General features: G+C 44.1%; 1 protein-coding gene and 1 pseudogene across 2 annotated transcripts in view; both read left to right on the plus strand.

The window, feature by feature from the left end:
• The first annotated feature begins 7,943 nt into the window (after positions 1-7,943).
• On the plus strand, positions 7,944-11,205 carry LOC310812172 (zona pellucida sperm-binding protein 3-like; annotated as a pseudogene). The gene is made up of 6 exons: positions 7,944-7,999; positions 8,746-9,083; positions 9,357-9,394; positions 9,939-10,061; positions 10,247-10,401; positions 11,186-11,205. The product of its transcript is annotated as a zona pellucida sperm-binding protein 3-like (transcript).
• Positions 11,206-24,179: 12,974 nt separating this feature from the next.
• The window catches only part of LOC310812253 (muscleblind-like protein 2a), a 45,953-nt gene continuing 45,651 nt past the window's right edge, over positions 24,180-24,481 (plus strand). Inside the window, exon 1 of the mRNA XM_083680710.1 lies at positions 24,180-24,414. The gene's annotated coding sequence lies outside the window, so the exon portion shown is untranslated. The remainder of the gene's footprint in view (positions 24,415-24,481) is intronic.

Below are 24,481 nucleotides of genomic sequence, written 5' to 3' on the forward strand. Positions count from 1 at the left end.
TCTCAAACTAAGAACCCCCACCAGTGCTGCCCTTCCCTCCCTCCACTCTCTATTGATCAATTAGAATTGAGTTGAGTGACAACTAGTGATCAATGATCACACTTTTAGCAAATGGCTCATTCTGAAAGCAGTAAAGTATTCATTCAAACTAGCCTAAAGTAATCAATGTGTATGTATCTATCAAATCATCCTCAAGTATTTCAGAAAGTGGAATAAACTACAACAAATATGTACTGGTAAATCAATTTGATGCCCAGAATGGCCTCCTCATTAAAAGACATAAAGACTTAGCCTCCAACAAAATACAACCAATCAATAAATAGTCATTTTTTATTTCCTACTTATCAGAAAAGTCCATGGCAACAGGGCATGTATTCTTTCCTCGTCAGGCCATGTGGCGAGGATAAACTCAGGGCTCCACTAATGACCAGAGAAGGGAGGGGGACACAGCTTGTGTGGGCTAGGTAAGAGCCTTTGACAAGAATAAGGGATTATTAATAAGAATAGCCTGGTGCTTTCACTCCCGCAGGAACAGTCAATACCTGCAAACAAATGTTAGCCAGGACCCCAAGACTCTCTGCACTGTTATTCATATTGCAGGATATTATTCCACCACACAGTGAAATGTCAAGATCTTTACAGGGTAAATATCTTTCAAATGTCAGGGGAGTTGGGAAACTATTTTCCTCCTTGGAGCCCTCTCCGTTTTTCATTGTCAGGGTCCGTGCTGACATTAGGGAAGAATGATTTTTCTGCCACAGGCAGTTTCTTCTACTCATTTGTTTCTGTCATGTTTTCAATGATCATATTGGCGTGGGTGCTCGCATTAGCATTTTAATGGTCTGTTCTGTTGCAGGACAGCAACTAGTGGACTGTTACAGAGGTGTGAAGCTTTGAGACACACACAAGCATACGCTCACAATGAGGAGGACAGTATGAGGAGGACACTGTCACTTTTGCATTTCACTGTATACTTGTATGCACGTGACAAATAAAGAATCTTGAATCTTGAAGGACAAACAACATACCAGGTTAGGCAACGTGTAGAGTAAGTATATCAGATTAGTTAGGATCGTGGGTTAAGATAGGGCCAATACCATGGATTAGGAATAAATGCAAATGATACACAATATCATTTGCCCAATGCACTAACCCTCTTTTAAGTGCTTCTGATAACTGCATGCCCAAGCTAATTGCAGTCCTAAACAGTCCTAAGCCATTGCATTTATCAGGTGTCAAACTGTTCAAGTTTATTGCAAGTCAGGTGTTTTAAGCCGGGTGCAGGTGAGTACAGTTGAATAAAGGGCAAATACTGCTGTCAGAAAAGAAATGAGATGTCTAGGCTTTGCCTGCCATTTCATCATGTCTCCAGAGAAACCCAAGATCAGAGGAAGTGTGCCTACAGTATGACATACAACATCATCTAAAACATCTTCCAAATCCTGACACATGAATGAGCTTTCCTATCACAGACCATGTCTATTTTTGACTTGTTTGTTTTCCGTACCTAAACATCTGTCTGCCTCCCGGGTGATGGTCCCTCCCAGAACAGCCAAGTACAGAGTGATGGTCGCTTTGTCAGCCATCGTCTTCTCCCACTCGTAGAATTCTGGATAATGAGGCTCCCGTGGGGGAATGTGGCACTGTACCAGACTGGTGATGCCACCGTGTAGGGAGGAACACACACACGCACACACACACACACACACACACACACACACACACACACACACACACACACACACACACACACACACACACACACACACACACACACACACACACACACACAAACACAAGCATCAAAGATTCATTGATGGAAGCCAGAAAACAAAGCAACTGTGTTTACAGCTTTCCAGGTTCTCTCATATTTCAAAAACACGAGGCTCTTGGTTCATCTTTTCTCTGAAATTGTTGAAGACGCAGCACAGAAGCACAGACAACTAGTGAATTGACGTGAACAGTATCATGTTCACTTCAGATTTACAAGCAATATTCAATCGCAAGCTTTTTATTGTCACCAAAGTCTTGGTGTAAAAAGGTCTGGTGAGTAACCTTGCTTGAGACCTGAAGACATGTTAGCTATCCAAGCTCATGCCAAGGATTTGCTCAGTGGGCTAACAGTCTTGTGGAGCATATATGATCCAGGCTCAATTCCAGTCAGTCGCATTGGTGTCCCTCTCCACTGTAAGTCTACACTGCAACAAGACACAACAAGGCTCGAGTCAAACAGAAGGTTTACCTCCAAATGACAGGGACAAAATACAACCTAAAAAATACCTTCTATTTTTACAATATACTTCTTGTTCAGTTGCATTCAGCCAATTACCTTATTACTTTACATGCATGTTACCTAGTGTACTCATTGTACCTTTCAGGAACTACTTTTTAATCCATTTCCAAGAAAGTTGAGTGTAAATATGCAAACTGAGGCCAGGGTTGCTGGTAGCTAATGAACAATGTTTATTGTTTGTAATCATACAAGTACAGTACAGGCAACAACTGTAGTACAGTAAAACAGGGACACCCTACGGTACTCCAGGGTATTAACATACATACATGACGGTTGAGATGGGAGAGACATGCCGTTCCAACCAGCATTTACTGAAACCCAACAGAGGACAGAAGAGACCCAAGCAAAGTGGAACATTTTGTCCCACAGTGCCACCTACAGGTGAGCTCCATCTCAGCCAGAGCTCCAGATAACAACTCCACTCTCTGAGAAAAAAAGGACAATACTTTGCATCTGGATTGAAGTCATCCTAAAACTTTTTTCAATAATAAGAGTACAGTACATCAACTTCAAAACATTGCATCATGCAACTTCTCCTCCAGTTAGGAACGGAGTAAACCACAAAAAAACAATCACATTACATGACAAGGGACAGAAGAAAACCAACACAGACAACAACCATTAGACGTTCAATCATGTCCCCCCTCGCAAGCATTATTGAGTTGGAGGAACTCAGCTCCAAACACTCTGGGCGGGAGGCAGTCATCCATCAAAGCTGTTTATGTCATTTAGATGGAATTGCAAACCCTTAAGGATCACTTCTCAAACCCACATCCCCCACACCCACCAATACCCGCCTCACCCACCACCAACTATATACATCCCTACCCCAGCTATAACTATACACATCCATATCCCAGCTATAACTATATACTTCTATATCCCAGCTATAACTATATACTTCCATATCCCAGCTATAACTATACACATCCATATCCCAGCTATAACTATATACATCCATATCCCAGCTATAACTATACACATCCATATCCCAGCTATAACTATACACATCCATATCCCAGCTATAACTATACACATCCATATCCCAGCTATAACTATACACATCCATATCCCAGCTATAACTATATACATCCCTACCCCAGCTATATCTATATACTTCTATATCCCAGTTATAACTATATACTTCTATAACCCAGCTAAACTATATACTTCCATATCCCAGATATAACTATATACTTCCATATCCCAGCTATAACTATATACTTCCATATCCCAGCTATAACTATACACATCCATATCCCAGCTATAACTATATACATCCCTACCCCAGCTATATCTATATACTTCTATATCCCAGTTATAACTATATACTTCTATATCCCAGCTATAACTATATACTTCCATATCCCAGCTATAACTATATACTTCCCTATTACAGCGATAACGTTTCTGTTTATCTCTGCAGCGAAAACCCCCCCACACATGCATATCCACTCTGTTGCATGAGTAATCAAATTAGAGTCTGCTTTCAATACATCACTGACAAATTGTTTATTAAACAAAAAAGGTTTGGTTGCTGTAGAAATGACAGAGATGTATGGAGAAATAAGGCTAAATTAAATGTGTGTGTCTGTGTGCGTGTGCGTGTGCGTGTGCGTGTGCGTGTGCGTGCGTGTGCGTGCGTGCGTGTGTGTGTGTGTGTGCCACGCCTCGGTTCACTGACCGTGCCATTGTGCCCTATAGAGGTCTGTGACACCTGTCAATCATGACATGGAGAAACTCTTTAGAATGTGACATCGCTGTGCTCCATGTAACCCATGTGACCTGATCACACAGAACCTTTCCCTTTAAATGGCATAGACTTAGAACAAAGACAGGGTCACCCTTCATCTTTTCCATCTGTGTCATTCTAGCAGATTTCTATAAAAAGGGAGGTCAGAATGGGGGGGGGGGGGTCCTACTATACTTGCACATCAGTGGTGGCTGGTGGAGGTAGAAATCGAAGGACGACAAATGAGCCCGTCCTCCGATTTCAACCTTCACCAGCCTCCACTGTTGCATGCTGCATGAGTATGGGCTTCATATTTCATGTCCCAGATTGCATGAGTGCAGTGTGATACCCTTTTTATAGCTGGGCGGCCACTCCTAGTCATCGTGCTGACTATAAATAGGATGGAGGTATGGGATTTCAAACACAGCCCCGGTCTAAACACACTCACAACTCTATCATCGTCCTGTTACGTCATTGTGCCGCTTGATAAAAGATTCATCAACGATTGCGGTGGACACAGAGAATATCATTGTGTGTGTGCGTGTGTGTGTGTGTGTGTGTGTGCACTGTACGTATGTGTGTGCGTGTGTGTGTGTGTGTGTGTGTGTGTGTGTGTGTGTGTGTGTGTGTGTGTGTGCACGCACGTGTGTGTCCGTGTGTGCGTACGTGCATGTGTGTGTGTGTGTGTGTGTGTGTGTGAGTGTGTATGTCGACGTGTCCTGGTCCAGGGGGACGTGGTGTGATGCATGTCTTTAATAACAGAACATTAGCTGTGTAACAGCAGGCCTTTCTTCTCTGTTAATGTGCTGGAAATAGAGGCTGATGGCCCGTGAATCAGAGACCTCCGATGCTGTTCTGTGTGCCTCCCAGCGGGACCGGCAGCACCAGGGCCTCTGTCTGGTATCCCTCAGCCTGACAAGAAAGAACACATGTTAGTTTTTCTCATTCCATCTTTTTTATGCTTTTTCTCTCTCTCTCTCTCTCTCTCTCTCTCTCCCTCTCGCTCTCTCTCTCTCTTTCTCTCTCCCCCCGTTCCCCTCTCTCTCTCTCTCTCTCTCTCTCTTCTTGCTTTTCATATTTCTCGTCTTTCTCTCTCCAGTCTTCTCTCTCTTCACCCTCTCTCTCTCTCCTCTCTCTTCCTCCGTCTCTCTCTCTCCCCCCCTGTCCCTCCATCCCCCCCTCCCTCCCTCCCTCTCCCTCTCTCTTATATCTACTCTACCGTAGTTTTCTTCCTCCTGCCTTGATGTATCACATCATTCTCCACCTCATTCTTATGTTACCAAACAAAAAACGTTCCTCCGATGAAACATTTAACAGTGTATACATCATCAGCATAGTGGAAAGCAGCAATGCGAATAATGACCGTGGCTGTAAAATGACTTCATATTAGATGCCTAGACCGCACCGGAAATAGCTGGGTGGGTAATGGCCCTATAACATCCAACCCCAAGTCCCAATGCTTCCATTTTACCCCAGTGATAGTTGTTGAATGATGATAAACATGTCCATAAACCTAGTGATCTTGAACATTTCTACACCCCCACAACAGCAGGCCATCCCTATCCCCTAATCTCTCTCCACCACACATCCTAGATGAGTCTCTATAAACATTATCCATATGTTCCGCTGGTGCAGTGGCCAGATTCCCCTAGCTTCCATGACTTTGTGCTGTCAGCAAATTGTTAGAGATTGTAAAAGTGTGTACTGCTACTTGTATACTGTGTGTGTGTGTGTGTGTGTGTGTGTGTGTGTGTGTGTGTGTGTGTGTGTGTGTGTGTGTGTGTGTGTGTGTGTGAGTGAGTGAGTGTGTGTGTGTGTGTGTATGCGTGTGTGTCTGTGAGTGTGTATGTGTGTGTGTGTGTGTGTTGTCTACTCGCACGCTCAAACAGAACAGAGCTAACGCTGCTACCTCCATGTTTTCTACTGTGTGAACCCCACCTCACCACCTCATGGTGACTCCATCCCTTTGAAGTGAGCATGAGTGCCACTGTGCCAGAGGTGGAGGGGAGGGCCAGGCCAGGTGTGTAGCACAGCGGTGCCATTATGGCCAGGAGCCTTTCCCTCACTTCCATGAACATGGATGAGCAGCTGGCGAGGGGTGTAGGAGATTGAGAGGGGGTGGTCACAGATACCTGCTTCCTGTACTCCCCTCCAGATGGGCCTGGCTTATTGGAAACAGAGGCGGGGATATTGCCAGGCCTATTTAGAGGTCCCCCGGGGGCCACATTACAGTTCCCCCTGGGCCAAATTAGAGCCTGTTAACTGAGTTAGATTAAAAAAAAGGAGCAGGGGGACTGACAGGCTAGACTGATCCCAGAGCAGGCTTTACTCTCCTCTCCTGTTTGCCTGCTGATCAGGAGATAAAAGCTAGTTTCCTGACAATGAATGTCTCTCAGTCTGATGTCTTCTGGGAGAGAGCACTTGGGAAGGAGTTAATGTATTCTGGTATTTCAACCCAAGCACGCAAGAAAGAGCAGGTTGGCAATGCTAAGAAAACAAATAAATCAAAATGATCCATTTGTACAAACATGAGTGCGGATGAGGTGAGAAACCCGGGAGGGCTTATATAGAAACCTCACCCCTTAATCTTAGATAAGAAATAAAAACCATAAGAAATAAAAACCTACCGTTCTGTATGTGAGTTATGGAAAAAGGGCTGCTTATTTGCCTTCCGTAGAGACGTTATCACCGTCTCATCCCAAGACTTATTCTCACACACCATTGTACGATGTCTTCTTATGACCTCCACAGAGGAATGGGTCTGTTTTTGCGTGCAGATGTGCACGCAAATTGAACATTCATTTTAGTATTTTACCATATTACATACACTTGATCCAGGCCTTCTTATCTAGACCAGGTGAGTCCAAAAGGGCAGAGAGAAGTGTGTGAGTTTTCAGATTGTAATTCAAACATGAGGAATTTTCAACGTCCTGTGCCCTCTGACCCCCCCTGCCCCACAGGTGGGATTGACAGGCCTGCTGACAGCTCAAGGGTCCCAGACATGCCCTGCTCCCTGTCACTCACACCTCCCTTCAGTGGTGACATTTCTGGCGACACACTCTGGTAATGGTCGTAAATTATTGACCTAAATAGACCCCCTCTGTGGTCCTCGTTGTTCAACCCCCTGAGAGCATTCAACACCTTTAGTACAGAGTTCTGGCTAAAAAAAAACAAGGGTGCACTGGCTGTTACCCCTGGGGCTGCTAAAAGGCACTCATAGTTGGAACACATTTATCTGTTTCCAAAAGACTACTCGTTTTTTCATCGTGACCATTTGAGTTTTAGACTCTTCAGTCATTCTGCTTGGCCTGAAAACAATCCAAGAAATGTTTTAAAAAACATATATTTTCCTTTTCTCAGTGAAGGAAACGTCTAACAAAGTTTAGTAGCAGCTATATACTAGACCAGGAGTGCCCAACCAGTCGATTGCGGTCTACTGGTAGACCACGGACTGATCCCAAGTCGATCGCGAGGGGTGTAGGAAAAAATGAAAAGAAAAAAAGTTTTTTTTATGTGTAACTGTATGTTTTGTTTTGTTGTAGTTACGTCGGAGTTGACACTGGACTAGTAGATCTCGGGAGGTTGGCGACTTGAAAAGTAGATCTTGGGTCAAAAAAGGTTGGGCACTCCTGTACTAGACGAACCTGGACGTGCTTTTATTGTAATTGCAAACGACGTAGTTTTGCAATAATATGCAATGTTCCGTTGTCACATATAGTTCCTGGATTCTATTTACGATACTGCCTACTTAATTGTTCACAGCTAGTAATCACTCCGTGCTCAGGTGCCTCCTGTTCAATGTTTCTCTGAGGAGATTTTGGCATGTCATTTCAACAATGCTATTTTAAGTGCTGGAATCCGATCTATTGGAGAGAGCGCTGCTAACTGTTAGCTTGTGCTGCGGTAGGAAAGTAGGCAATGGAGAAAGAAGAACCAGAAGAGCTTTCTCAACTGGCCTATGAGGACAACTCAGGGTAAGATGATATTTTACCTAAACATGGAAATCGGCTGAACCGTCCCTTTAAATCAGGACGAGGCCTAATGCTACTTAAATTAATACAGAGTCAAAACTATTAATTAAATCAGGAGTCGGCTGAACATTGGGGAGGGAGATGAAAATAAAACGTTCCAAATTATTTGTTGTTTTGAAATAAACAAACCTTGGAGCTAACTGTGTAGAAACACTACATTATTGAATATTGAAATGCAATTTCAGTTACTCCAGTTTGAAAGTGCAATTTAGTCTAGGATTAGTCTTAATCTGTGTCGGGAAACCGGCTGTTAGAGAATGTTCAGCAGGTGTGTAGGCCAGGGCTGGAATTCAGTTTCACTAAGGAGTCTCCCAAGTCCCAAGGGTCAGGTTCACAGATTATGCTTTGGGTCGTTCTATAGAACGACATCTCAAAGTGAATACAAAGGACTCTCTGTCAAAAATGATCATGGGGTTAAGAGTAGGTTTAGTTGTGATTGTTGTGTTGGTCTATTTTAGGCCATTCTGTGGCGCACAGAACTGGCCACACATTGTCTGTTATGACAGTCAGCAGTAAGCAGAAGCACCTGTTAGAATGGACTCACCAATGCCCACGCAGGCCCAGGGACCTGCTCAAAAACCTTCCCAATTTGAAAAAAGGAGGCCAGTTAATGGCCAACCCAGGAGGTCTGCCCTGGGCCCTGTGAACATTGATTCTCTGAAGCGTGTTATACCACCTGTGTGTGTTAGGCATAGGAAACCGGTTGAAGCCCCTGTGTGTACTGAGCCCAGGGAACCTGGGCCTCAGTTTGACTTTAGAAAGCCGGGCCGCGGATGCCCATCCAACACCAACCAGCAGCCTGTCCAAGTGCAACAGCCATTTGAGACCAGGAAGCCCGTTGGAGGCCCAGACTTGAACCCGCCGGTGAGGGAGGATGCCAAGGTGCCACTGAAGTTTGAGCAGCGGGAGCCTGTGCCAGCCAACAGTGTGGCTGTCTGATGTGGCGAGGCCCAGGTCAAGGTAGAGGTCAAACAGGACTTTCTGGGTAATGGTCAGCTGATCCAACCCTCTGATATGACCCTTGGAGGCTGAGTGGTGACCCTGCTTTGACCTGAGTCTGAGCTGCAAGGATGTAGCAGCACGCTGACGGTATGTGTGTGTGTGTGTGTGTGTGTGTGTGTGTGTGTGTGTGTGTGTGTGTGTGTGTGTGTGTGTGTGTGTGTGTGTGTGTGTGTGTGTGTGTGCGCGCGGATACAGGGTAGAGGGGATGTTTTGTGGTGGTAATGTGATATCATTTTCTCCAGATGACTGAGGAGGTACTCATCTCTACCTTTTACTCACTTCTCCACACTACCGCCAGTCGAAGGCTCTTCTATTGTTCAGATCAATGGCGCTGAGGTTGGAGTGGAATGCTATTATGAAAGGTAAGGAATTTCTGTCTCGAGTTGACTCCTTTCAATACTCCAGATTTGCACTTCACCACCACTTGAAACATTTTTTGAAGTAAAAGTGTTGCGCATTTTGAAGAAAACCTCTTCAGAAAATGAGAAGTCCCCTTTAATGCTCATAATTTGGAGCTCTCAATTACTGGTTGCACGCTTGAAGCTCATATTTACATTTTACATTTATGGCATTTAGCAGACGCCTTTATCCAAAGCGACTTAAAACAAATACATTTGTCTCAGTAAGTGAATCATCTATCCATCAGTCATCATAAGAAAAAGTAATCTATGCTAGAACCAGGGGCTATTGGCAGTCACAATGCTAGAAAACTAGATGCTAGAATGCTAGAATATCTTTTTTTTTTAAATAATTTTTGATTTAATTTATTTACAGGAGAGAAACTTGTACTGGGGAGTAGGGTTCATTGGACTCCTCTGGCTAACATTGTAATGGCTAAAACTTGCTAATAAATGTAATGCATTTTCTATCTGCTCGGAAGCACAATGTGAGCAGCGATGATCTGAAGCCTAGCTGGATCCCCTTTGCCTCCACTAAGGTGGCAGAGCAACAGTTGGTCTTCTCCCTCAGGCTCCTGACAGGTGGGTACACATGGGCTTTGAAGGTTCAACTACCTTTTTACACTCCTCCAATGATAACTTGAAGTAAGTGACTCAAAATACATTTGACTAAGAATTTAAACTACCTTCATTAAATGCAGGCGTTTCAGATAGTTTCAGTACTTTTTAAAGTTGGTCTCTCCCCCTTTTCGTGTCATTGTTATGTTGTTTTATTTTTTTCACCTCACAGAGGGCTGGCTCCAATGTCTACTTCCTGGGGGATGACAAACATTGAAGCCTCCATTATCCACCATGTGCCCCTCAGGGTATTTGTGGACAGCTGTGTGGCTACCCTGGCCCCAGACATGAACTCTGCTCGCAGTTACTCCTTCATAGAGAACATGGGTACGGTTGTGGTTGTATTGGTATCTTATATGTATATGGTTCCTGGGATGTTAATTGACTTATCCAGTCATTGTGCGATCTGCACAGTGCGACTGCAATGTAGGTGACCTGGAACACAGACTGTATGTCTGGACCCATGTGTTGGGAATCAAATTGAACCTTTGTGTTTTTGGTTCACCCTTTTTGAGGTGTCTGATTGGATGGCAGACTGACAGGCTCCAGGTCCCACTTCATGCAGAGAACCTGGCATGACAAACTCCAGCCGCAGCTGGATGCCTTTTAGGTTCCATCAGGATGAGAGGAGTTCGGTCTGTAAACCGAATCTGACTGGAGCAAAATGTCATGTCTGGTTGCAACATTTTAGTTCTGAGTTATCATGGCAGTCGTGTCCTGTACTTAATAGATTGGGTGCTGTCGACATGGTAAACAGGTCCTCACATCCCAACACAGTAGACAGAACTCTCACTCACTCATTTGCTTACTATTACTCACCTGTGCAAGTCATCACAGATCTGAAAGCAACATCGGCCCCCATTGATTCAGAGCACAAATCCTGTTTGTTTGTGACCAATGCCAACAGGTTTGTCTGTGAACATTTCCTCATTCTGTACATTTCCTCATTCTGACACAAAACAATAGTTCTGTATGCAGGTTACCAACCACCTTAGATATAGAAACCAAGCACGTGTGTAAGGCTTATGTGAGATATGCCAGGTGGGTTGCTGCAACTGCGGTTGACCAGGTGTGTGGCTGTTGTGACGCCATCTGTGGTGGTCTGAAAAAGGGAAGAAGCCTGGCCACTGATGAAGGTATTGTCTGTCAACCGCGTGATGAGGCCATGGATGTGGTTGCTTGGCTATCAAGTGGAGTGTTTACAGTACGCCTCTCTTTACTATACTATTTACTACTACTATTTACTCAGAGAGTGACTTTCCAGCAGTGTGTGGGAAAGGGAAGCAGCTCTAGGCCCAGTATTGATCCAGGACACAGAGCACACAGAGCACACAGAGCACACACACCTCAACTAGAGTTTAACTACAAGAGACCAACAGGTGAGACTCCTGACCTTGGTTGTTGCTAGTTAAAACAGTGAAGAGAACGTTCGATTGCGTTGACAACTCCCATTCTCTGGTTGATGTGTAAGCAAACCATTAGCTGTCCCATGATATGGCATCGGTAGATCATTGATCAGCCACAACTGTGTGGGTGAGTCTCATTCAGTGTCGTGTTCCCCTTCCTCCTTTCCCAGATATGTCCTCTGTGACTGTACCTCTAGCTGTTGTGATTGCAGCAGGGGGAGTGATCTGGGCATCACCATCACAGGAATGTTGTACTTCAGGTTACACAGACCCCTTATACCATCACCAACATGTAGCTAACAGAAGAAATGTGTTTTATAACTAACTTGAGTCGCTGGCATTTTACTTAAAACACTGGGTCGAAAATCAGCAGCTCCACGACAACTGAAAGCTGTCCAGTACAACCTCCCCATGTAGCCGGGATTCAATGTTCAACGACTGTTGATTCGACTGTTTGGCAGTCCTGTCATTGCTGGGGTTTCAGAAATGAAATAGATTAAGGTAGTGATGTCATTTGTCATAGGTGTGGGTGAAATTGTTTTGGATTTTTATATGAAACTTTACGGTAGGCTACAATAAAACAAATAAAATAAAATCTAATGAAAAACAAAGACATTGGAGGCAGAGAGAAGGGTCTTAAGTCTTTCAAACGGACTGGATTGAAGGTTATGTTTGTCCAACGGGAAAGTTCCGAGCTGGAATTTGCAAGACACAAAGGCAATAGCGCAACTGGCAATATTTCGCTTCCAGCTGTTCCTCCCCTCTCTTTCCCCACTGGCGGCGCATTCACGAAATGGCGCTCATCATGAGCTGTAGCTCACAAGCCTAGGAAGATGAATAGACGTGATTAAAAAGACCGTAAAAGCGATATGGGGAGCCTTTATTACAGTAATATTGCAGTTTAATAGGGTGCTTGTTCCCATGTGCGGGCCTGGCGGCTGGGTATTTCACTCCTGCAGCCGGGCTGACCCAACAGAGGAACACAACCGGCTAATAAAAGACATGTTTAATGGCGCACCGGCAGGGCACACGACAGCAGCCCTTCACCAATCTCACCCTGGGGAGGCGCGCTGAGATGGGACGAAAGCGAAAGGTTGATCATGACTCATTGTGTGACTTTGTGTCTGGGAGGGAATGAAGTCTCGTTCCGTTCGATCACCCCTTTGGTGCTCCCGGATCTGAAACGACTGGGCGGGCGGAGGGCTACTTGAGGGCAGAACATCCACTGTGTAGGTGAAAACTATCAAGTCCTCTTAGATCCGTGATGCGGAACAGTAGAGTTGGGTTGCGCGGGGTGTGTGTGTGTGTGTGTGTGTGTGTGTGTGTGTGGGGGGGGCAGAGACAGGAGACGGCTGAATACAAATGATGTGCATCATTATAATGTTGTTGCGCGAATTGTGTTCACAGATGTCTTTATTACAGTCTGTGTGTGTGTGTGTGTGTGTGTGTGTGTGTGTGATATGACAAAGTGAAATGGTGGGGGTTCTGAATCAGCCATTTTCACAGGAAGAGTGACCCTGGGGGGCAGCCACATATCAGACTTAATGGCCTGTGTCCTCAGCTAGCGATGGAGAGAGCCATCACATGTACTCCACCCAGAACAGTGTTATTGCCCCAGATGGAGCATGATGGGGAAATATGGTCACATGCCATTGGTATGCAGCAGCGCCATATACACACACACACACACACACACACACACACACACACACACACACACACACACACACACACACACACACACACACCACAGGCCCTATCTAGACATTTCCTAGACATGATACATTTTTGATTAAATAGGACTTTGTCTAGACGTACAGTTATGTAAGGACGTTTTGTAATGATACTGTGTTGGGTAGTCCACAGTAGAGGAAGACACTGATCAAGTATTGGGCTACAGGGCAGTCCCTGTCAAAAAGGGAAACGACCTCTGTCAAGACCTAGAATTAACTCTCCTCATTAAGGCAAGAAAAGTTGATAATTGGGGAAGAGGATTTAATGACCTTTTGTCTTAATGCTGGCAGATCCAGACACTCGCGAAACAATTAAGTCCCTCGTATCCTGCCTAATGGCTTCAGTGAGTTGGAGCCATTCTAATTTAGTCAATAATACGCTGATTACACACGCTCACCATTGCTCTTGCAGTGAGACACAAAGGGATGAGACTGCATGTCAGACATGGTGGGTCCTAGTCAACTGTAAAAAGCAGGACTCATCTAAGAAGGAACACTCTTGTATGTTAGGATTGAACAACAACAAGTTGTCATGCCTGTTGAAGCTTTCTGTAGACCTGTTTTTTTTTTCAAATCGGTCTGATAATGTGCTGTCTCCTGACTTCCTGGTCCTTATTTGAGCAGGATGAGCTCTTCTCATCCATCGTGTTTGCGTGCGTGCGTGTGTGTGTGTGTGTGTGTGTGTGTGAGTGTGAGAGAGGGACAGACAGGAAGAGGACAAGGCTGTGGACTGACCTACAACTCTTTCCTGCCATAAAGACACTGTGGTACCCTCCCAGGGGAAGGAAGAGAGGTGAATGACCTAAAAAACCACACCTTTACCCCCACCCCCCCACCCCCCCAAACATCCCTGCAGACCGCTGCAAGAATTCCTGTGATATCTTTTGTTTTGTAGCCTAAGGTCATTTGATGCTATTGTGAGATTTGTTTTTCGTCCAATGTTCAAAGCCATCTCTGACCACCTAGGGTGCTAACAATCCGTTGTTTTGCATTCAAGCTCAAAACCTTCTCAACACATGTGCACCCTTGCAGATTTACATCCTAAATCACAAACACAGTATGCCTCAGCATGCCACCTAGAGCTACCGTGGAAAAGGACAGGAGGAGGAATCATTTTCTGGAACTTTCTTTTGGGATTTAGGTCAGCAAGTTAAGACTGTATAATCATAGCTTTGCTATTGTCTGGTAGTTTAAACAAAATCTAACTGGAACTACCGGTCTATCATCACAGTCAAATGCATCGACCTCAGAAGTAAAGTGTTTGAGAGAGGAATATTTTCCCATCATTCCCTCTCAGCTGTGCCAACAGTTCTGTGCAGGACGTCTCCTGAGGTCTGGGTTGTTCGACCCGAACGCCAGCGATATCAGACAAATAAACGGGGCAACCCAGGGAGCTGTTTGCACTAGAGATGTTTAATGTGGATATGACTTACTGTGGAACAGATGTCCTTCTGACTGAGAAAACATAGATCCATCCCAAAGCAAACCTGGCACCCTCCCTCCATCCGCTTTGAGAAGAACCACAACAGAAGAACTCGTTATTACTTATCCAACTGCTTTTGATGTGTTTTTCTGGGTTTCAAACGACAATGGGTTTCAACATCTGCAGCATCGTCTTTGATGTGGACAAAGGACTTTTCTTTGTCTGTCTTTGATAAATATAAGTTTAGCAAACCTTCCTTTGATCCTGTGTGTGTGTGTGTGTGTGTGTGTGTGTGTGTGTGTGTGTGTGTGTGTGTGTGTGTGTGTGTGTGTGTGTGTGTGTGTGTGTGTGTGTGTGTGTGGAGCGTGAGCAGACTGGGAATGGGCGAGGGGCGGATTAGGAAAGCTATCTCTGATCCCTGAGTTGAGGTCGGAGCTGGAGTGTCCCAGGAGCACCACAATGTGCATATGCTTAACATTTATGGATTCTGATAAAGCATGATTTGTCGTCTTTGTTTCATGAAGCATAACCAATGATCTATATATAGCGTGACCTTAAATCCTGATTGGCACACTAAAACTGTATCAACAAAACATAAAACACATCTCTTATCATCCAAAGAAGGCTGAGCCATCAACCTGAATAAATACAGCCAATTGTTATCTCAAAACACCAACCATAAACGTTCCCCTTGGGATGGAATGAAGGAAGCTGTCAGCACCTCGATTTTGGCTTTCCTTTGCTTCATGGAGAAATGGAATCCTGTTTTTCTCTCCATCCTCCTGGTTTATGGTCCCAAGGGAGAGTGTGTGTGTGTGTGAGAGAGTACAAAGAGGGACCGCACCTTTGAGTCAGAATGTCCCTTCCCGCTTATCCGTGTATCTTTCATCGTTGATAAAAATCATGTGAAAAAAAACAGGTACAAAAACAGGATTTTCCATGTTCACACCTTCTAAACCTGTCTGCTGAATACTATTTCTAACCAATCTCCCTGTCTATCTGCCTTTTTCACATGTGTAGCTTCTCGTGCCTGTTGTATTTGGTGACCCCAATAAACTGTGCATCCTGACTTACTATCAGGATACGCTGTAATAAACTGGATGAAAATCTAATATAAAAGCTAAATATGTCCATCAAGTGTGTCCGTGTGTGTGCATTTGTGGCTGGTTGGCTGGCTGTCTCTCAGTCACTCATCAATTCCTAGTTTAGCATACATGTTGAGTATGGAAGAACAATATTGCCCCCTACAGTATATGTAGGATAAATGTCACATTTGAATCAATCGACAAGGGGTATAGAACGGTGGGTTGGGTACAGTACATGTACGTAGGTGAAAAAGAGAGTCGATTGGACAAAAAGAAGAGAAGATGCGACAAACTGGAAGGAAACGTCACTATTTTTTAACACAATTCACTCCACCTGGGGTTCCTCTCATTCAACCACTACTTGTTCGCATTTTAAGTGCTTGCATTCATTCTGCATAGTCTTTCAGGGAAATGTCTGTCACATCCATTATATGTGTTCAGTTAAATCTACAACCACCACCAATCGGTAGATGAGATATCCATGCAGTCAGTGAGAATATGTTTGTTTTTTACTGTTAGAAAGTACCAAGCCCTTCCACTAGATGGCACACAGTCATCACTTGTATTACAGTACCTGAGAGAAAAAATCACTTCAAGAGGACAATATTCTTTGGACCATTTGATGAATGAGCTTGTAATGTAAAAGTACATGGGAGTACATTATTTGAGCACACTCAGACCACAATGCCCCACAGGTTTGAGTACTATTTTGTTTAGTTTTTCTGTTATGTTTGTGATTGGTAGGTCTGAGGCAGGTTTCTGTGCGTGTGTGTGCGTGCGTGTGTGTGTGTGTGCGTGCGTGCGTGTGTGCGTGCGTGCGTGCGTGCGTGCGTGCGTGTGTGTGTGTGTGTGTGTCTTAGTGCCAAGTATGCCAGGGCTTGTAGGAGGTATGTGGGTGGCTTCACCACGGGCTTCTCTTTCACACAGACCTCTTCTTTTCCTTGCGGTACTGTAGGTCACTATAATGTCTTCTATCTGAACGTCTGTGTAACACAGGGAACCTTGCAGATAGTGGTCCCCTGTCTTTGGTTCTGCCTCTCTCATTCTCTAAGTCATTGTCGCTGTCCTTGTAACCTACTGCAGCAGCTTTGCAGCAGCACCATCAATATTTCAAGCTGATGGACCGCCTTGAGACAGGTTATTATTGTCTCTGAGACTCTGCATAGATGTGTATTCATCTTCTCACACACACATGTACACACGCACACAGACACACACACATACACACACACACACACACACACACATGAACACATGCACACCCACACACAGACACAGACACACACACACACACACACACACACACACACACACACATGAACACACGCCCCTGCACACAGACACACACACACATGAACACACGCACACCGCACGCAGACACAGACACACACACACACACACACACACACACACACACATGAACACACGCACACCCACACACAGACACAGACACACACACACACACACACACACACACACACACACATGAACACACGCCCCTGCACACAGACACACACACACATGAACACACGCACACCGCACGCAGACACAGACACACACACACACACACACACACACACACAGACACACACACACACATGAACACACGCACACCGCACACAGACACAGACACACACACAAACACACAAACACAAGCTAATGGACTGCCTTCAGACAGGTTATTATTATTGTATCTGAGACTTTGCATAGCAGTGTATGTGGATTAATCTTCTCAAACACACACACACACACACACACATACATGCGCACACACACACACAGACACACACACACATAGACACACATGTACACATGCACAAACACGCACAAACGCACGTACACACGCGCACACGCACACGCACACACAAACACATGCACACACATACAAACACATGTATGAACGCACACACACACACACACACACTCACACATACCCAAGCTGATGGACCACCTTCAGACAGGGTATTATTATTGTTTCTGAGACTCTGCATAGCAGTGTATGTGTATTAATCTTCTCACACACACACACACGCACGCACACCCACGCACCCACGCACGCACACACGCACACACGCACACACACACACACACACACACACACACACACAGTAGGCAAAACCTCAGACACTCATTCATTCATTTTTCATTCATAAAATCCAGCTGTGCCAGTCAGCAATTTACTGTATGTCATCATAGTGGTGTACGCGGCTGATCAGAGAGAGCATAAGTGAGCGTGATGTCATGAGACTGTAATTAACTGAATTCTCTCTGATCCTGATGCTTTATTGAATATTTCAAAGGAAGCTAAATCCTCTGGGCTAAGTGGAGAGACTGCTAAGCAGAGTTCACAGTATGGAGCACAGCAGAACTGAGGTTTTGGAGTAAAGTAACCTCAAAAGCTCAGAGTTGCTCAACTATTAATGCATTGGAGTGATGTAAGTGGCCCTATCTGAACCTTGAGCTCATGAATAATATAGAGCTTTATGAGGAACCTCTTTGGACGAGAAGGGAACTCAATAAAGGCAATTGATCTTTCGCCGTTTCCAGAAAGTATTTGTCAATCATCAAAGTTCTATCAGAAACGGGCAACGACCCTGTTGGTAATAACACATTTGAAATAATGAAATAAAGTCAATGAAAGGCCCTGAGTCTGAGTGTGTCGTGACATTTCTTGGTGGGCAGCATCAGAGTGAGAGGCACATTGCAAACGTAACAGAAGCGGTGCAGATTTCAGGTTTAGCCCAATCATATGTCATTTTTACTGACATTTTAATGTAGAGATTGTGTCTCCCTGTAATAAAATTGGCCTAATTCCCCTATTTAGCATCTTATAAATGTCAGGAGTCATTACTGAATCTATTCTGTATGTATCAGGAGAATATCTTACAAGGACCAAGAACAGGGTGAAGGAAGCGATGCAAAAGCCTACATGAAACTCATCAACTGTGACTCTATGACCTCGAACAAGGTCTCTCAGGTTGTCCCTGGTGTCAGTTCAGACATGGATGCCACAGATGGTACTGTTGTACAGATGGTACGGTTTGAAACAGTTCAGTCCTTGGTTTGTATGTGTGTTTCCACATGTTCTTCACCTTATTAATCCTGTCTGCTGTTCTATTTCAATGTTGAAATAGAAGAGATGTGGAGGAGTCAGGAGTGACTGAGTTTACCACCAGTTTGGCTGTGACATGGCCCCCTCAGCTAAGCACATTACAGAAGCTCAACACTGAGCATATCAGGTTGGGTTGGAGCAGAAGGAATCACTCTGCTAAATGACAAAGTGACTAAATGGGAAAAATCGCCATTCCATCACTATTTAGACCCAGCGATTAGTGGAATGCACATCAAAGGCAAATGGAAGAGGTGAAATACGCAGGTGAACTCGCTTCAATCAATCAAATCAACGGATAGAGGAAACCCCAGAACACACGCAGGTAGGCAGGCAGGCAGGCACACACACGCACGCTCGCACACACACACACACACACACACACTTTTGCCCTGCACAGCTGCCTTAAGCTCTTTCCCTTTGCAGCGTAGCATTAAACATTTGGGTTAAAAGCTTTGCCAATCAGGTGTGTTACGGTTGGTGTGCAGAGATTTCCAGGATCGATGTTGCCCTTAACGCGAGTGCTCTGTGCAGTGTTCTGGCATTAATGAGTATAAAATGCATTTGGGTGGTACTGGTAAGAGATTTCATTGGACCCCAACTGCAGTGGGTCAGTTCATTTGAACACAGGGGGCCCACCTTGTTCTCTTCATGCATACAAAGAGTGAGTTTGATCCATCAGTACTGTGCTACAGACCTTCTTGCTGTATTGTTCAGACAGTTAGTTATGGAATAGAATGTACTTTTTTTGGACCATTGTTCCAGCTAGCAAGCTTGTGGTGGCTTGTGGTGGCCCATGAGCGGCCCTCTATCGGCAAAAGCTGTCGGCATGGAAGAATTTGGCTCATCGACTTTACGATGGCCCCACAGTGGGGCGCCACCAACAGTGGTCCATTGTCACACTGCCATCGGCTAGCCGAGTATTCATATCTTCCCACTCCTCTGCCACAATCTTCCCACTCCTCTGCCACAATCTTCCTTTTCCCTGCCACAATCTTCCCACTCTCCTGCCACCCTCTTCCCACTCCTCTGCCACCCTCTTCCCACTCCCCTGCCACGATCTTCCCACTCCCCTGCCACGCTCTTCCCATTCCCCTGCCACGCTCTTCCCACTCCTCTGCCACCCTCTTCCCACTCCTCTGCCACGATCTTCCTTTTCCCTGTCACAACCTTTCCACTTCTTTACTGAGCTTTAAACCAATGGCATGCCACCATCAGTCTATCATTGGCATACCGACCATAGGTCTACCGTTGGCATAGCAACGTCCGTCTATCATTGTCACTCCATCGGCACGCCAGCATAGGTCTACTAGTGGCATGCCGACTGTCAGCCCATCATGAGAGGTAGACTAATATCAGCATAACACCACAACAAATACCATCATTTTACCATGAGGGGTCACATTTTGGCAGATGAGCCCCTCGGTTGCCACCAGCGACCCGATAAGTGATTGCTGGCTGGGTTGTCTTTTTTAGAGGTCTTATTTCCCAGCCCCTCGGACACCCCCCTTCGGAAACAACACATACTAGTCAGAGATCAGCCAATTTCTTCTCTACGCTGTCACAGTTTACTTGCGACACCGTCAATATGGCTCCCTTTAATCAGCAGGCAACGCATGCAGCTGCTGTTTGGGAGGGTACAGTATGTCTTGTTTTCTTGCATGAAGGCCCAGTAGCATCTCCACCAGGGGAGTTAAGTCTCTCGGGGAAGTAGCTAACACGCCGGTTGGCACGCAGAAGGTAGTGAGTTAGGGCAAGCTGCTCTTCTGCGCAATCTCCACTTAGGGCAAGCTATTCTTTGTTGTAATACTTTTGTATATTTATTTAAAATTGTTCTAATTTATAGTGTACATGCCCCATACCCATATCACAGCCTCTAGCCTCATTGCCACTTAGCCTCGCACAGCCTACAAAATGTATTGTCTTATTGTTCTATTTTGTACATTTGTTATTACTATTTTGTTGATATTTTACTATTTTGTACATTTTTTGTTAAGATTTTGCTTATATATATTTTTTTTTAAATATATTTCTTATGTCCCATGCACCAACCTCAATTTCCTGTATGTGCAAATATACTTGGCCAAATAAAAGAATTCTGATTCTGATTCTGATGTTTTTACTGTAGTCTGACATCAGGCTACATGGCAAAAATACCACTGAAGGGTGAAAACAAGCACCAACTGACCAGGGCTCTAATGCTCCTGGTTGGTGTCCAGATGTCAGGCTGATACACAGGGGATTATTCGACCTGCCAATCATGCTTTATTATTGGCCGGTAGAATGATTCAACATGTTGATATAATGTATGCCTACCTTTATTCTGAGCTGCCATAGCCACTGGTGGAAAGAGCACAATTTGCAAAACCATCAAGCCTGACAAATAGCTAAGGTGTGTGGGGGGTGTTTGCAGAAACTACGAAGCTAAAGACTGCAACAGCATTTTTACATATGCCTCCTCTGCAGTGAGATCGATATGTAGACCCATGGGGATAAGCTTGATGGAGGCATATATATATAGTAAAACCACTGAGGATTTCACTTTGGTGAAAACCACATTCTGGTCAAAACATTAGCAACTCTAACAATTGAACGAAAAAGGAAAGTCAAGATGGACTGGTTTTGATTTGCTCATAAAGGTCTTTGGTACTCTAAACGTACAATACAAGACTTGAAAATGGATTCAAACCTGAAATTTTATCATGCAATTCAAAGACGATTGAATTGTTTTTCCAAATTATGATTGGAATGAAAGTGTTTTTTTCCTTCTAATCAGCCTATATATATATATGTGACAATCCCACCTCTTATTGTTACTCGACTGGGGATGCAGGCATGCCAATGTACTGTTTTTAAACTGAACTTCTAAGTGCATTGTGATTGAGTTAGTGGTGAGATGAGTTTAAGTGGTGAGGCCATTCTTTGGGTTAAAGGACTGTTGTCTTTGTAAGATAACATTGTGAGCTAATTGTGATTCTATGGCTCTTAACATTCAACTTAAGCTAAGGCACATGAATCTCATTTCGGGATGCCAGTGGAGAATCCAGCACAACAAAATATGTTCTCCACTGCAGGCTATGGGACACACTACCCTGACAGTCTTTTTTGCAAATGATACTTCTAACTTGTGACTCAGTTACATGTGATAGGATCTCTATGTAAATGAGAGTTCAATGTGCAAACCAACTACCCATCTAATCCAAGTATACCTGTTAGCATTTACTGTGAGCAATACAATAACAAGAAACATGCTCCATGATTCTACCAATCTGACGAAGGTACTGTACATTTACATTACATTAATGGCATTTAGCAGACGCCTTTATCCAAAGCGACTTACAACAATACATTTGTTTAAGTAAGTGAATCATCTATCCAACAGTCATCATAAGACAAAGTAATCAATGCTCACACCAGGGGCCATTAGCAGTCGTAATGCCAGTAGGCTGTATGAGTGTGAATTACAGATTTTTGTTCTGAGGTCTGAGATGGTCTCATTGTCATGTACAATATGCGGACTGCTAAGAGCATGTTTTTCTCTGTATGCTTGGATAGCTAAAGTAGGGAGCTAATCAGACCTGTTTACTCCGAAAATACCAACAATAAACTGTCACACAAGGAGCCCTCTTTTCTGACTGAACTGGGATTAGGAATGTGGTGCCTTCTTATCGTCTAGCAGGCTTGGTAACAAAATAGCCACGTATCTCTGATTCATCATGGATAAACGGGCAAGAACACATCATTGAGAATTTTGAAAAGTACAATTTATTTTGATCTCCTGCAAAGTGGTGATGAGGCCTGAAAGCAAAGGAGTTTCACTCTGGTGACTATATTGCACAGAAAGAGACATTATTTTAAACTTTCCTCGGTGCCATGACATGTGTTCTAACCCCCAGAATTTGCTGCAGTTTGGAATGTTGTATTCATATCAAAGCCTTGAACATACTCACTGTTTCATGGGCACCACAATCATACATTGTAACACAGAAGAAAGACCTTGACAGAGGAATCTATTCTTTTCTCTTTTTTTTTTCAGTGAGAACCCTTGAAAAAAGAGCTATGCTGTGTGAAAGTTTGGATAATGTATTGCTTTCACCATCCTTCCAATGAGTCAATGTACACTCCTGATCTGCTGCTTCATGCAGTGCATTCAGTAACATTCCACTTGGCTGGATGGCCTTGAACACAGAGCATGTTGGCGATATTCTCATTGTTCATGCACTCAGTAGGCACTACATGGCGCAGCTGTAGGCAGTAGTCAGCGGATCCAAATTCGTGTCCAGCTCATTCCAGGAATATTTTTGACATGCTCCTCACTGACTTGTGCTCCTTGGTGAGAACAGGACTCATTGTGTGGCAGATGAATGCTTGGGCCTAGGCTAAATCCAGACATTAGCAATTAGGCTTAAAAATGCAATGGATGTGCTTTCTCTGCAGAATAGGCCTATATGAAAATGCTGACTTATTCGTGGCTGGACCACCAACCATGGAGCCAAAATCTAAATCTATCAGTATCTATATTTTGTCAGACAATGTTTCATTGTTGCCTATTTATAAAATGTTTCATGAAAAAAGTTGCCAATAATGATTTATTGAACTTCAATGTATTATTTATGTGTTTTACAATTATGATGATTAATCACTACTCAAGGATGGTCAGTCCACTTGTTCAAGACATGTTTGGGGTGAATTGTTAACAGTAGGTTTGTCATTGTTGTGTATTACACCACGTAGATATCCAAAAGTTAACCAACTCGAAAAAATCGTGAAAAAAAAAGAGACATTTCTAAAGAAGAAAACAAACGGAGAGATCAAGAAGTGCATAGCTAGCCACAGTATCTCTCTTAACTAATTGGACTCATCTTAATCACGTAAGATACAAGATGTTAAATGCTACTTCTTAAATTCATCACCCGAACCAAAGATAATACAACAGTGGCAGCAGGACTCCCTGAAATCTGCGGCTTGCTACATCTTTTGTACCGATAGATTCACTGTTGTTTCCCAGGCAACAAGCAGACCCTTGCCCTTCCCCAGTGTCGCTGACATTCATGTGGACCATACCAAGTGCCACTGTTGGTAGGGTGGTAGTTCCATATTCATTTAAATGTAACTTCTTTCAACGTGTAAGGTGAGCCTTACAGAACAAAACATTTTATTTCACGTTGAATTTGTCAGTCTAACCCAAAACAGCTAATGTTAGAGGGGATATTTGTGATGCAAATGTTTGTATCTTACACTTAACCACCTCTACTGCGTTCTCGCTACCACCCTGTCGCCCGAGCTGTCAAAAACGCTTGTTGCTGTTTCTGTTTGCTAGCCTTTACTGTAAAGTACGACAGCTAGCTAGCTAGTGAGTTGTAAGAAAAAAGTTATTTTTGGCCGAAGATCGCATTTTTTTTATCCGACGAGAATGTCTGCATTCAGCAACAAGTCTTAGCTACTTGGTACTCTTTTAGCTTTTCTGGGAATCTTGTTTTAACTGCTCCAAGGACCATCCACCTCTCGACTGTGATTGAAGTACAACAGTACAGTACGACTGTCAGAAGTAGCTGGGTGGTGAGGCAGGTTATGAGATGATCAGGTAAGTAGCGCTAGCTGATTGTCTCTATCCTGTTGTGTTATTCGCTATAGACGCACAGGTTTTTTGT

The sequence above is a fragment of the Argentina silus genome (assembly GCF_951799395.1).
Source record: "Argentina silus genome assembly, chromosome: 11".
NCBI lineage: Eukaryota > Metazoa > Chordata > Actinopteri > Argentiniformes > Argentinidae > Argentina > Argentina silus.